Genomic DNA, 15,154 nt, shown 5'->3' with positions numbered 1-15,154 from the left:
ATTTTAAGAGGTAATGTGATGAGTAATCTCTCACATTCACATTATTCAGGTGCATACTACTACTTGAATAATCTACAGATGTGAAACACGTGGTCGGCAGCTTGAAGTCGCATGGCTGTAGTTAAGATACAAAGACCACACCTCGAGACTTTTTCTGCGGCGGTCCCATGCAATTTAATACAGCAATTAATGGACCTGGGACAAAAGTTAGATTGTTGCCAATGTAGCAACATAAATTAACCAAAAAAAGAAAAAGAAAAACATAATTTGGCCACGGTTAATCTAGCTTATTAGTTGTATAAAACAATTTAATTTAAAAGTAAAATTAAAATTTCCTAATGAAAGATTGTAATTTCTTATTTAATTTAACTGTAAAAGCACAGTGAAGAAGCTACTATTTTCATAAGGCAACATATAAAAGCATCAACCAACTTCAATTATTAAATTGTAAATAATTTGGAACTTCAAAGGGTCATTTATTTGTTAAAAATAAAACATTACATATTGTCATATTGATCAAGATACGATATCATTTTCAGCACCCAACCAAAAAATATGAATAAATCAGCATATGATTTAATATCCCAATCTTGATGACATTTTGCTGACTACGGTAACAGTGATGCCAGAGATAAACAATCCAAACTAAAATATGCAATTCCAGTTGGCATACTATATGTATCCCACGAGGCACGACACGTCGAGAACATCTTGCATGGTTTTCTAGCGAAAAAAAAGAGACTTGTACAGTGTCTGAGCAATTATCCAAACTTCGAGTTAATTACTTACATCTCATGAGATTTATCGTCTTTTAACATACACCTTATAGGGTTTCAATAATTATATATACACCTCTTGAGATTTTAAAACTGTTGCGTATAACCCCCTATAGTGAGACAAAAAATGATGAAAAATTATGCAAAAATGCATGTTAAGGGGTAAAATAGCTTAATAAAATTACTTAAAATGTAAGGTCCAACCTCAATACAAATATTTTTTTTTTATTTATTTATTTTTTTCTCTTGTAGGGGGTTATATACAATAGTTTTGAAACCTCATGGAGTGTATGTGAAAAGACGATAAATCTCAGAGGATGTAAGTGTAATTAACTTCTAAATTTGACAATATTTTCAAACTTGGTGAAAACACCTATTGGCATACTGATAAAACAGTCATCTCTCCTCAAGGATCAGCACAACCTTCTGATAATCTTACCTCTGAGATCAATCTTATTCTATGTTCGGATAGATAAGTTTTAGTTCTATCTACATGTATACCACATTGTGTGCAATTATACAAAATCGCTAATTTAGTTTAACATGATCATACATAAAAATTCTGATCACCTAAATTAAAAGTCACACGTACACATATATGACCACTCAAATGAAGAGTCCCATGTGAGGTGGAGTTTTGAGCACAAAACTACATTTTCAGCCTCTACACTTACACCTTTGGACTGGCTACTTCAATGTGCTATTAATAGAGTCTCCCCACATAGTCAACCCCTCGCCACCACCATCAGCCAATGTGTTACCCTATATATGATTTAGCCATTTTGTTCTGTCATATCTGCAACCAGAATTCAATTCTAATGCATGAGTTACTGCCATCAACCATAGGATTGCATCTTTGAATCCAAATTTTCCTAGCAGATAGTACATGCCTACTGTTTGTGGGAAAACCCACACCGATCCAAACAGCCAATCATGGCTCGACACGTGGCTGGTCAAAACCAACCTTGGAGTTGACTTTCAGTGGTCAGACTTTGACCTCCACATCATCACTACTCAGCACTTCCTCCGCCAGCTCAGCTCGGGTCTCCATGCCGAGTCCTCCATGTCCGGTCCGAGCCGAACCGATGACCTTCAAGGGATTGAGTGTTCATCTTTCCATGGTCATCCCGGTTCGGCTCGGCTCGGCTCGGCACAGAGATAATTTCCTTCCGAGTTCTGGAGTCGACTAGTTAGGGCTCGGAGGGACCCCTATCTACTGGACCGGCTCGGCCTGGAATCCCATGTCCGATCCGATCACACACGGGCTTCATGTATACGCATAAAAACGTGTGTTCGGGTCGGCTCGGCTCTCCGCCGCCATTCCTGGGAAGATCACGTTGGGATGAACCGCCACACTTGAATGCACCTGACACAAATCCTCTGACAGATGGAATATCCAGCCTGCATTCATGACTATTGAGGTAGTTTGTCTGAACCTTCCAACCTTGCATTTAATGGAGCATTCAATGCAGCATTGAATGCTGAGGAAGTGAGTGGTTGTGCATGCAACTAGTTCTGACCAGGCGCGTGGGTCTCTGGCAACCATTCATTCACATGCAGGTAACTTACTCATCCAGTCTTCCTTTGCCTATATAAGACACCATATATGCACAAAGGGGGGGATCAATCTATCAATCCATCCACAGAAACACTTACACAAAAATTCCCACTCTCCAAAGAGCATACCCAACTTGCTGAGAATAACCCAGAACATTTGCCTTGTTCTTCCCACTCTTCATCCTTTGTTCTTCCTCACCTATCATCAAACACCATCACTGATTTCATCATCGGAGCGTGTTCGGCTGGTACCACACCGGTCCATCTCCTTTGATCTTGTGTTTGTCTACAGGAAGATCCCAATCAACATTCACGTCATCATCCAGCAGGGCTTCGGATCAGCCAGGTCATCATCTCTACGTTGTTGCATCTACCTCACGAGAATTTGCATCAACAGATTGGCGTCGTCTGTGGGAAAATCGACTTCAGCCGTTGTGTTCATCATCGCAAGTGCGCTCTTCCTTCACACAAGTCATCATGGCTACCATCTTTCGTGACAGTAGTTCTTCTTCAGGAGCGTCTCAGAATGATGAACAACATCAGCCTGAGACACCTGAGAAGACGAGGGGAGCACAACTCCCCAGGACACCAAAACCCAAAGGTCCCTCAAAAATCAGGGCTGCTCACAAACTCCTTAAGGAGAGCCAGCGACATCTAGCCGCTGAGAATGCACTCCTGAAGCAGAATAATGAGCTGCTCGCAAAACAGGCCGAGCTGGCCGGAGAACTTGCACGCCATCGTGTTCAGCTCGAGAACAGTGGAGGATCAGGTTTCCGATCGCGCCAAACCCGAGCCGAGCAGGAGGTCTTCTCACCGTCTCCTTCTCGGCAAAGCACCCCAGCCTACGTGGACGACCGGTCGGCCCGGGAAAGCACGGATCACATATTTTCGGGCTTCGAGGACATGCCTCCGGCCGAGCAGGCCTAGTTCTTGAGAGCCCACCGCCTCCTCCAGCAGAAGCAGGCGGCCTTCAGGAAACACTCTCCCGAAGGTCTGGGAGGAGACCGTGCCGAGCCGGGCACGGATCAACGACCTCCAATCCGATCCAGGTTGGGGGATGTTAACCCAACTGGTTCGACTGAACCCAGGGTGCCAGTCAGAAGCAGACTTGGTCCCACCATTAGTCAAGGCCCCTCCACATCGGACACTCATTCGGGGAGACGATCCGCCGCGGAGCGATTGGGAGATACTATGGTCATGTCTGACCGTCGTCCACTCAGTGAAAGGATCACCCGCCAACCAGTGAGCGAGAGACTCGGTGATCGAACCGAACGCTCGGGGGAGAATCAAGCCGAGCCGACCACTCCCGACGTGGAAAATTTGGTCCGAACCCTGGTACAAAACCAAATCCGGAGCGTCCACGATCGGCTCGGCCAGGTCGAGGTCTCCAGGGGGTACACCGGTAGAGCCGACCACGGGGAAGAGCTTCCCCTCCCGTACATCAGCAGAATCATGGATGCTGAGGTCTCCCGGGACACCAAGCCTCCCAAGATGGATCAGTACGACGGAACCAAGGATCCGTACGATCATCTTGACAGCTTCAGGTACGCCATGGAAGCCCGCCAGGCGTTTGAAGCCACTAAGTGCCGAATTTTTCCTTCAACCTTGAAGGGATCGGCTCGGGGTTGGTTCCGGACCCTCCAGCCCAACTCCATCGACTCCTTCTCCGACCTCCGGAGGGCCTTCCTGGCGAGATATCGGGTTGTATCCGAACGACTCTACAACTTGAACGATATGTCGCTTATCAAACAACAGGAAGGGGAAAGCCTCAAGGTCTATCTGATCCGCTTCAACATCGAGTACACGAAGTGCGACGATTGCGACGACAGATCGGCTAAGAACGCCCTTATGCAAGGTCTGCTCGCCGGGGGGCTCCGCTCCCACCTGATGAGGAACCCTCCCTCTACTTATGATGAGCTTTCTGCTGAAGCCACTAAGTGGGCGCGGGCTGAGGAGTGGGATGCCCAGGTGGAGGCCCTGAATCCCATGCCGACCTCAGCCAAGAGGAAGGAGGGAGAGGTTGCAAGCCCCAAACCCCAGGTCCAATCCAAGAAGACCAGGACCGAGGAACCACGCCAACTTCTGGGCAAGGGGCCCAAGTTCATCCAATACACGGAGTACACTCCCCTAAACGCCGGTCTGGAGACGATCTTCTCCAAGGTCAAGGACCAGCTCCCAGCTGCAAGGGAGATCAAGGGACCACCCCCAGACCAAATCAGGGAGGGCGTCTTCTGCAAGTACCATTCCAATCACGGCCACGTCACGGGCGACTGCTACGCTCTCCGCGACGGAATTGAGACTCTTGCCCGGGCGGGTAAGATCAATCAATTCCTGGCCGGCGGGCCTAGGGTACCCAAGGCCGCGCCGAAGAAGCCCACCAACACCATCGATGTCAGGGATGCCGCGATCGGATCAATTGGCGGGGGCCCAACCTTCGTGGGAAGCTCGAACCGATCCCAGAAGGAGTATGTCAGACAGGCGGCTCAAGCCCACGAGTCCCTGTCGATCCAGGCAGGTCAGCCCAGCACTTCCAAAAGACAACGGAAAGACTGGGCACCGGTCACCTTTGAGCCGAACGAGGCGAATGAGATCATCTTCCCCCACTATGATCCGGTCGTCATAGTGGCTGAGGTGGCCGGGACCACCATTGCACGCTCCTTCGTCGATGGGGGGAGCTCAGTCAACATTCTCTACCATTCTGCGTTCGCGCAGATGGGCATCGGCGAGGATAAGCTGGAGACCGACACTCCCGCCTTGGTCGGGTTCGGGGGAGAGGTGGTTCAGCCCCTCGGACACATCTACCTTCCCCTTTCGCTCGGGAAGGGACCGATCAAGAAGACTTGCATGACGTACTTCATCGTCGTCAAGCGGCCATCAGCCTACAACATCATTCTGGGCAGACCAGCTCTGGTCGACCTCGACTGTATCGTCCACTACGCCAACCTCCTCATCAAATGTCCGGTGGGCGACGATTGCATTATCATTCAGGGAGACCAGTGCTCAGCTCGGTCTTGCTACGCCGCTTCGATCAAGCAGAAGGGTCAGCTGCCGAACTCGCAGGAACTTGACTCCATCGCCGATTCGGGCAGGTGGCCGAGGGCGGAAACATTCGACTTCACTTTCGAGCCGAACCCAGAATCTCTGCCCCTTCCCGTCGAGGCCTGGGAGGAAGTGCCGATCTCGGACAATACCCCAGATCGGCTCGTCCGAGTGGGGACTCAGATCAGCCCCGAGCAACGTTCTGCCATAATCGACTTCCTCCGTGCAAATGCGGAAGTGTTCGCCTGGTCTTACGATGACATGCCAGGCATATCGTCTGACGTGATCACCCACAGGCTGAACATCGACCCGGGATGCAAACCGGTCCGTCAGAAGAGGAGGTCATATGATCCGGTCCGATACGCCGCCATGGCTGAAGAGGTAACCAAGTTGCAAAACAACGGGTTCATCCGGGAGGTCAACTATCCCGACTGGCTTGCCAACGTGGTCATGGTGAAAAAGAACAACGGGAAGTGGAAGATGTGCGTGGACTTCACCGACCTGAACAGGGCTTGTCCCAAGGACAGCTTTCCCTTGCCCAGAATAGATCAGCTCGTCGATGCAACAGCTGGACATCGGCTCCTCAGTTTCATGGACGCCTATTCTGGGTATAACCAGATCCTCATGCACAAATTCGACCAGGAAGGCACATCTTTCATAACGGATCGCGGCATGTACTGCTACAATGTCATGCCCTTCGGTCTCAAAAACGCCGGAGCCACCTACCAAAGGCTGGTCAACCACATGTTCAGATCTTCCATAGGCAAATCCGTAGAGGTTTACGTGGATGACATGCTGGTCAAAAGCATCAAAGCGGACGATCACGTCAGGGACCTCGCAGACATGTTCGGAGTCCTAAAAGAATATCAGATGCGGCTGAACCCCACCAAGTGTGTCTTTGGAGTTCGGTCAGGCAAATTCCTTGGCTATCTGGTCAGCCAACGGGGGATCGAGGCCAATCCGGAGAAGATCCAGGCTTTGATCAACATGAAGCCCCCAATGACACGCAAGGAAATCCAGAGTCTGACTGGAAGAGTCGCCGCCCTGAACCGGTTCATCTCGAAGTCCACTGACCGGTGCCTCCCTTTCTTCAAAGCTTTACGGGGAGCAGGGAAGGGCATAGAATGGACCCCCCAATGCGAGCAGGCCTTTCAAGACCTGAAAAGCCACATGGGGGAACCTCCCATATTATCCAAACCAGAGGAAGGTGAAGAACTTTTTCTCTACCTCTCTGTCTCTGACTCGGCTCTCAGCTCAGTTCTGGTGAGAGAGGTCGGCGGTGTACAACACCCGGTCTTCTATACGAGCCGAGCCCTCGCCGATGCCGAGACCAGGTATCCAAAATTCGAGAAGATGGCTCTCGCCCTGGTCAGCTCGGCTCGGAAATTAAGGCCCTACTTCCAGGCTCACTCAATCGTCGTCTTGACCGATCAGCCGCTCAGACAAATCCTGGCAAAGCCCGAAACTTCGGGTCGGCTCATCAAGTGGTCGATCGAGCTCGGCGAGTTTGACATCATCTACCGTCCCAGGACGGCCATCAAAGGTCAAGCCATGTCAGACTTCATCTGTGAGTCGACCACCCCGACGGAAAACCCACCGCGCGCCGACGCTACACAAACCGCGTCTGATCCGAACACGAACGATGATCGCAGCCAGGCTGATCTCCTCACCTGGACCCTCTACGTGGACGGATCTTCCAACGCCATGGGAAGTGGAGCCGGGCTTGTTCTGATCTCCCCAGAACAGGTTGTGATGGAGTATGCTCTTCGCTTCAGATTCCAGGCGTCTAACAATGAAGCAGAGTATGAGGCGCTCATCGCCGGACTCAGACTAGCAAGGGAGCTCGGCGCGACCAAACTGAACATCTTCAGCGACTCCCAACTCATTGCCAACCAGATTTTGGGAGAGTATGAGACTCGAGAGCCTAGCATGACTGCCTATCTCGAGAAGACCCGTTTGCTGCTCGGGAACTTCCACGAATACAAAATATCCCAAATCCCGAGGGCAGAAAACTGCAGAGCCGACGCCTTGGCACGCCTGGCTTCGGCCACGGACACCGGATCCGCTAGGCACGTTCCAGTTGAAATTCTGGACAGACCTAGCACCGCCGAAAACGAGGCCGCCGTTATGCAGACCGAGGCCGAGCCGAACTGAATGACGCCGATCATCAGCTACTTGGTCTCCGGGATCCTCCCCCCAGAGAGGGACAAGGCACGTCTCGTCAAGACAAGGTCGGCTCGGTTCAGCATCATCGATGGTCAGCTCTACAAGAGAAGTTTCTCCCTGCCCTACTTGCGGTGTGTCACTCCCCAAGAAGGCCAGGATGTGCTGAGAGAAATTCACGAGGGGATATGCGGAAACCACTCCGGAGGAAGAGCCCTCGCCTACAAGACGATCCGGCAGGGCTACTTTTGGCCGACGCTGAACAAAGACGCGGATCATCTCTCTCGCGCTTGTATCAAATGCCAGCAATTTGCCGCAGTCCCCCATCAACCTCCCCAGTTGCTGACCTCCATATCCAGTCCCTGGCCATTCGCGCAGTGGGGACTCGATCTGATCGGCCCTATGCCGAAAGCGAAAGGGCAAGTCACCATGGCCGTAGTAGCAGTCGACTACTTCACCAAGTGGGCCGAAGCCGAGCCCCTAGCCACTACCACGGCCGAGCGGATGGAGACCTTCGTCTGGAAGAACATCATATGCCGGTTCGGCATGCCGCACACCATCATTGCGGACAATGGCAAGCAGTTCGACTGCAACAAATTCAGGAGTTTTTGTTCACGTCTGAACATCAACTTGCGCTTCACCGCTCCTTACCATCCGCAGTCGAACGGACAGGTCGAGGCCATCAACAAGATCATCAAGAAGACCCTAAAGACTAAGCTTGATAGTGCTAAGGAAAATTGGCCTGAACTCTTGCCAGAGGTGCTTTGGTCTTACCAAACTTCCTATCGCAACTCCACGAAGGAAACACCTTACGCATTGGCATTCGGAACTGACGCTGTCGTCCCGGTCGAAATGGGGACTTCTTCATTCCGGACCGGTACGTACAATCCCGAGAATAATGACATCGGACTAAGGCTCGGCCTAGACATGATCGAGGAGAGGCGAACCGACGCCAATCTCTGCCGAGCCGCTTACCAACAGAGGGTAGCCAAATACTACAACCAAAGGGTCAGGCCCAGGAGCTTCGGATTAGGCAGTCTCGTCATGAAGAAGAATCCCCTTGCCGTCAATGAGAGCTCATTCGATCCGAACTGGACCGGACCATACAGAATTACAGGCATAGTCAAGCCTGGCACTTACAACTTGGCCACTCTGGCTGGGAAGCCTCTCAAGCATAGCTGGAACGCTGAACACTTGAAGACTTATTATCAGTAAAAATGTAGTTAGGATCGGGGACTGTCCGACCTAACACTCATTCCAATCAATGAAAGGATGAACACATTTTGACTCATCTTCTTCTTATTTTTCGAAGAAAACACTGGGGACTCTACTCCTATACACTTTCAACAAAGAGGAAAGATCTAAGTGTTCCCTTCGAAAAAATAATAAACCCATGTGCCGAGCCGAAGTGCCATTTTCGGCCCGACGCTCGGTACATTACAGACTCATCAGGTCTATAAACTCATGTGTCGAGCTGGCGCGCCACTTTCGGCCCGACGCTCGGCATATTACAGACTCATCAGGTCTATAAACTCCTGTGCCGAGCTGGCGCGCCACTTTCGGCCCGATGCTCGACATGGTACAGACTCATCAGGTCTATAAACTCCTGTGCCGAGCTGGCGCGCCACTTTCGGCCCGATGCTCGACATGGTACAGACTCATCAGGTCTATAAACTCCTGTGCCGAGCTGGCGCGCCACTTTCGGCCCGATGCTCGACATGGTACAGACTTATTAGGTCTATAAAAATCCATGTCCGAGCCGAAGCGACTTTCTACAGTCCTAACGTTCAACAGGATATTTCTAAAGGAAAAATATACACTCCAACCAAAACTTTCATCGCGCATGCCGAGCCGATCTGAAAGTAGGTTTGAATATTTTTTCCTAAAAAACAAAATTCCTAAATATCTCAATGGGTATGCCGAGCCTATCCGGGATCACTTGGGTTTTTAAATTCCTGCTTATCTTCATTATGCTTATCAAGCTTATCCGAAGACAAGTTGGAATTTATCATTACTTTGCTTTTCATTGCGATCGGGAAGCCGAACCGATCTCAAAGAACCTTGGCTTTTATTATGTTTTTCTTGTTCATATGTTATTAGTTATGTCTTTAGCTTAATTTCCGAGCTGAACTGACAACAACTTGTTTCATAAAAAGAAAATACTGATAAAATTAAACAAGTTAAATCCAAACAAACATTTTGTTCCAAAATCAATTAAACCCGAGCCACACTTCGGCTCGGGAACAAAAACAAAAACAAAACAACATGAAAATTAAATGAGCTCTCATGCAGATCTCTCGGCAGGCCCTTCCTGGATCGGCTCGGTGGACTCCTCGGGCGTCTCCTTGCCGAGCTGCACCACCTCAACCCCGCCGATCTGCATCTCAGCATTGGGATCGGATTCGGGGACTGGGGGAATCGGGGTCGGCTCGCACTCGGGCAGCGGAGGATCCTCCGGCGTCGGATCGGTCACTGAAGTGACTACCTCGGTGGCAGCTCGGTGATCAGCAGGAGGAAGGTCTTCTTGCTGGCTCTCCTGGGTGTCCCCCTCGCCGTCGGACTCGCCGATGAAGGACAAATCCCAGTCCGGCCTCTTCGACCGGATCTCCTCCAGCAGTTCCTTGTACCCCTCGAACTGGGCATTGGCAAGTGCCTGGACGCTCGGCACTCCGGCTTGACGCCGAGACTCGACAGCCCTCCGCTCGGCAGCCTCAACGTCCCGCTGGAGGTCGTCGGCGAACTGGCCCAGCTCGGCCACCTTCTGCTCGGATACAAGGAGCTCCTTCCCGAGCCGAGCAACCTCCACCTCTTTCTCGGCCAGCTTGGACCGTAGACCTGCCGACCGATCGCGCTCGGCCTCGGCCAGCTTCTCCTTGAGCTCCTGGATCCGCTCCCGAAGCCTCCCCATTTTCGCCTCGGCGTCGACAGCAGCGTGGGCAGCTTCAAACTGCTTCAAGGCAAGCTGTGAAAACAACAAAAAATTATTAAATCCGAACCGAACGGATAAACATAATCCGAGGTGAAAAAGACTTACCAACATGGCTTGGCGGGATGTGCTCAGAGCCTTTTGACTGAAGCTCGGCTCCTCCTGGCCGACCCGGAGCCCCTCCAATACCTTCGGCGTTATCACGCGCTTGAGGCCCGTGACGAACGGCTCGATGCAGGGGTCAACCTCCACCATCTTCAGGGGCACCGAGCCAGAGGCTTCGGCATTGCGATCACCGGGTTCGGCCCGGGTCCTCTTCTCAGGACGAACCTCGGTCGCCGGGCCCTTTCTTTTCTCTCCCTACCGAGCCGATTTCGACACGGAGGGCCCGGGTCGGGCTGCGACAGCGGCGGGCGCTGGTACCGGGGTCGGTTCGGCGGGCACCCGGCCTGCAGCCTTCTTTTGGGCGCTCTTCTCCGCCTTCTTCCTGAGCCGAGCCTCCATATCTGCCGAACTCATACCTCTCTCCGCCCTCGGATTCCACCTGGGTACAAACCAGGAGATCCAGCTCGACCTGATCTGGGTTTGCCCGAGCAAGAACTTGGTGGATAGGTATTCAGCCGGCGAGTCTCTGATCACGGCGATCTGATCCCTCAGCTCGCCTCGGAGTTTATATTTGCCCCAGCTGACTGCAAGGATGAAACAGAAAGGAGTTAGCCACAAAATACATATATACAATCATCACAAAACATATACAAGTTGCCCTCGGATCGGCCCCAGTCTTCCAATGCCCACCTGGGATCCTAAAGGCTCTGGGGACCCGAGCCGGGGTGGGTCTGCTCGGATCGGCGAATTCCCAATCCCCAGAGACAAAGAAATATCTCCTCTTCCAAGTCTTCTGAGAGGAGGGATTGCCCGAGAACAACGGCCCCGAGTAGGCCTGCAGATTGTAGAAGCCGAGCTCGGTCTGCTTCGACCTCAGCGCATAGGAGCAGAATAGGATATCCTTGTCCGGCACACACTTGTGCACTTTGTGCCACAAGATATGCAAGGACAGGATGATCCTGTACACGTTGGGGTTTAGCTAGTGCGGCGCCGCGCCGATCATGGCCAGCCAGTCCTGAAGGAATGGGTGTAGGGGAAGCCGAACCCCGTTCTCGAACATTTCAGGGTACATAGTCACCCATCCCTTGGGGGGTCGGCTCGGCCTCTCCCCTTCCATCGGCAATCTCATCAGCACGGATCCGGGGACTGAGTACCTATCCCTCAAATCCCCGAGATGAAACTCGGTCATCTCATTGGGGATCTGATCGGCCTTCCACGCCAATTCCTCGTAGAAGTCCGGGTCGATCGGACTCCCAGTCACCCCCTGAGCCGAGGTCGACGCCTCGTGACCCCGGTCCCTTTCATCTGAGCCCGAGGTAAGCCTACTCGGGATGGTGGCGATCGGCTCGACGTCAAGGGGTTCCTCGTCATCACCTTCGGCCACCCCTTGTTCCCGATCGGAACTCAACACTTCGGGGTTTTCCTAGTCCCCTCGAGCTCGGCGTTCCCCGCCTGGGTTGTGATCCAGCGCCGAGCCGACCTCATCTAACTCCTCGGATAACCCGTCCCAACTCGCCTCACCTGCCGTTGGGCTTCGGCTCAGCTCGGCGTCGCTATCCCCATCAAATGCATCTCCTGAGCCGAGCCTACCGCTCGAGTCAGTTGTCGACATGACAAACACTTTTTCTCTCTCTCTCTCTTACCTTTTTGAATCAAAAAGTGTCTTTTTTCAAGAACACCAAGAACAAACCCAGAAAAAACCCGAAAATGTAAAAACTCAAAAGTGAGGAGAATCACTTACTGGTTTTCCTCCGCCCAAAGTCTCCGCCCCCAATACCCTCGGAATCACCTCGCCTACGACCGTGTCTGGTCGGATTTGGGATCGGACCACCACTCAAACGACGGAGAGAGAAAAAAAATCACGGTGGGAGAGAGAGTTTCGCAGGAGAGAGAGAGAGTGAACTTCTGAAAATGAGAGGGAAGAGAGAGAAACAGTCACATATATACCCCCATGCAAACCGATCTCAGCCCTTCATTTTTTGGCGCTTCAAATCCCAGATCTTGACACCTGTCAAGCATTCAAAATACCCATAAATGAGGTGACCCTTACGTTCCCCCATGCAGAAACCAAACGTCCCTTCACCTGCCCCCAAGATATTTTGGCCATACACAAGTCATCACCTGTTCGGATCTTCAGGAACATGGGCCTGTCAGTTTCGGCTCGGATCAAGCAACATGCTATCTTTGGGAAAAGTCCTTACACTTCAACTTCCAATCCACCACTGCCCGCTCGGATCGGAAGCTGGGGGACTCCTGTTTGTGGGAAAACCCACACCGATCCAAACAACCAATCATGGCTCGACACGTGGCTGGTCAAAACCAACCTTGGAGTTGACTTTCAGTGGTCAGACTTTGACCTCCACATCATCACTACTCAGTACTTCCTCCGCCAGCTCAGCTCGGGTCTCCATGCCGAGTCCTCCATGTCCGGTCCGAGCCGAACCGATGACCTTCAAGGGATTGAGTGTTCATTTTTCCATGGTCATCCCGGTTCGGCTCGGCTCGGCACAGAGATAATTTCCTTCCGAGTTCTGGCGTCGACTAGTTAGGGCTCGGAGGGACCCCTATCTACTGGACCGGCTCGGCCTGGAATCCCATGTCCGATCCGATCACACACGGGCTTCATGTATACGCATAAAAACGTGTGTTCGGGTCGGCTCGGCTCTCCGCCGCCATTCCCGGGAAGATCACGTTGGGATGAACCGCCACACTTGAATGCACCTGACACAAATCCTCTGACAGATGGAATATCCAGCCTGCATTCATGACTATTGAGGTAGTTTGTCTGAACCTTCCAACCTTGCATTTAATGGAGCATTCAATGCAGCATTGAATGCTGAGGAAGTGAGTGGCTGTGCATGCAACTAGTTCTGACCAGGCGCGTGGGTCTCTGGCAACCATTCATTCACATGCAGGTAACTTACTCATCCAGTCTTCCTTTGCCTATATAAGACACCATATATGCACAAAGGGGGGGATCAATCTATCAATCCATCCACAGAAACACTTACACAAAAATTCCCACTCTCCAAAGAGCATACCCAACTTGCTGAGAATAACCCAGAACATTTGCCTTGTTCTTCCCATTCTCCCAAGTTCATCCTTTGTTCTTCCTCACCTATCATCAAACACCATCACTGATTTCATCATCGGAGCGTGTTCGGCTGGTACCACACCGGTCCATCTCCTTTGATCTTGTGTTTATCTACAGGAAGATCCCAATCAACATTCACGTCATCATCCAGCAGGGCTTCGGATCAGCCAGGTCATCATCTCTACGTTGTTGCATCTACCTCACGAGAATTTGCATCAACACCTACTCCCCAACCAAATTCATTAACATAAAGCATTTGATCCAAATGCACCCAAATCTCTCTCTCAAAAACCCAACAGATCGGAAAGATGCAAATAATACAACATTAGTACACGTGGCACAAGAAACTAAAAGATAACTACAGATGATGATGTTTCACTCACGTCACAGCCTTAGCAATTCGAAAACTGATCTTGTTCTTTTCAGAACTCTAAAGTCATTCAAAAGCAAATGTGCTTAATTAGTCGAAACGTCTATGCTGTTGATGGTACGTGGTGACCACAGTTATCCAATCCAAAACACTGCAGAACAGGGTAACAAGCCACAAAGATGCATCTCCCAATTCTTCTGAAGAAGGAAGAGACTAAATAACAAGGGCAGCAACACGACAAGAAGGGATCATCATAAGGGCTGTCTCCATGATGGTGGTGGTGGTGGTAATGGTGAATATGGCCATGACTACCCATGTTCTTCCTTCAACTATTAGACAAAGATCAACAAAGCCCAACAATCAAAAACCACTTTTGAGACACATAAAGAAGAATAAGAGTGACCAATATTAGAATAATCAAGCACCAATCATGTAGAGAAACTTTAGTGATTGCCTAATTATAATATGTGATGGAGTAAGTTTAGGAAGTTTTGTCAAGTGGATTTTGTTCAACACAAACAATGAGAAATTGGGTTCATCAGTGATCATCACTAAAACATCCATTAAATTTGGAAGAGAACTTATAGTTGTAAAGAAAGTGGAATTGAAGGGTATGTATACGATCGTGCATTCGTACCTAAATGAATAGAGGAGCTAATTCTTGTAGCCAAAAGCTGCCAAGGCTTTCCTTTTCTGCTGTGCAAACCAAAATCTCTGCAGCTAAGATTTTTTTGTTTATGAAACGGAAAAGGACACGAGTCTCAGAACTGGTTTAAGTTCTTAACACAATGATCTTTGGGAGAGTCAAAAAAGTCAAGGTTTGTGGTAACGTATGCCTTTAGAATTGAACCCAAACCAACAAAGCTGAAAGCTGTGTCTACCCATAATACGATAAAGTGAACATCGTTGGAAACCAGGTGGAGGACTCTATGATTGAGCTGGAAAAGCAATGGGGCATCAAGTTATTCGTAGTTTATGATTCCTCTGGCCCAAGTTGAAGTTGTGGGGAGGGAATAGCCCAAGCGCATATAGTTTGGCCCACTTCTCACTTTGCAAGCTGCTAATTTTTCATTTATGTTCCTCTTTACTATTTCCATATTTTTATTAAGCAAAAGGACAACAAT

The sequence above is a fragment of the Dryas octopetala genome, chromosome 6 (assembly GCF_963921425.1).
Source record: "Dryas octopetala chromosome 6, drDryOcto1.1, whole genome shotgun sequence".
Lineage (NCBI taxonomy): Eukaryota > Viridiplantae > Streptophyta > Magnoliopsida > Rosales > Rosaceae > Dryas > Dryas octopetala.
The sequence above is the reverse complement of the archived record's forward strand: the minus strand, read 5'-3'. Positions refer to the sequence as shown.